The sequence below is a fragment of the Penaeus monodon genome, chromosome 33 (genome assembly GCF_015228065.2).
Source record: "Penaeus monodon isolate SGIC_2016 chromosome 33, NSTDA_Pmon_1, whole genome shotgun sequence".
Classification (NCBI taxonomy): Eukaryota; Metazoa; Arthropoda; class Malacostraca; order Decapoda; family Penaeidae; genus Penaeus; species Penaeus monodon.
The window spans coordinates 31,008,706-31,009,110 of record NC_051418.1 but is presented as its reverse complement, the minus strand read 5'-3'; the positions used below and the strand labels follow the sequence as shown (position 1 = coordinate 31,009,110).

Below are 405 nucleotides of genomic sequence, written 5' to 3'. Positions count from 1 at the left end.
CTTTTGCATTTTTACAAGCTCCCTCTATTCTCCAGACCTGGGAGATGCAAAAGAGAATTGGCTGCAGCACCTTCAAGAACAAGCCTTATCAAAGAAGAGGGCACAGAAGGAACAGAAAGGTCATGGGGGGTCACCTGGAATGCCCGTAGCCGATTACTTTGAGTCAGGTCTTCGGGAAGGATCCTCAGGTACAGCTTCAACAAAGAACAGCAAGTGCTCAACACCACGCACTCCAGAAAAGCTGATAAAGTCACCCTTTTCCGCATTGCTTGATTCAAGTTTCATCACTCCTACACTTGTGCTGTCACACTGTGAGTGAACAGAATAATTTCTTAGATTTATTCATATAGTTAAACCTATGTATAAGGGAAACAAGAAATTACATTTTTATAAGCAGGTGTTCAC

General features: G+C 42.7%; 1 protein-coding gene across 1 annotated transcript in view; it reads left to right on the top strand.

Annotated features, from left to right (window-relative positions):
* Positions 1–405, top strand: part of LOC119594373 (breast cancer type 2 susceptibility protein homolog) — a gene marked incomplete at its 3' end in the record, with an annotated part of 20,050 nt that overhangs the window by 2,509 nt on the left and 17,136 nt on the right. The window contains 1 exon segment of the mRNA XM_037943432.1: positions 36–311.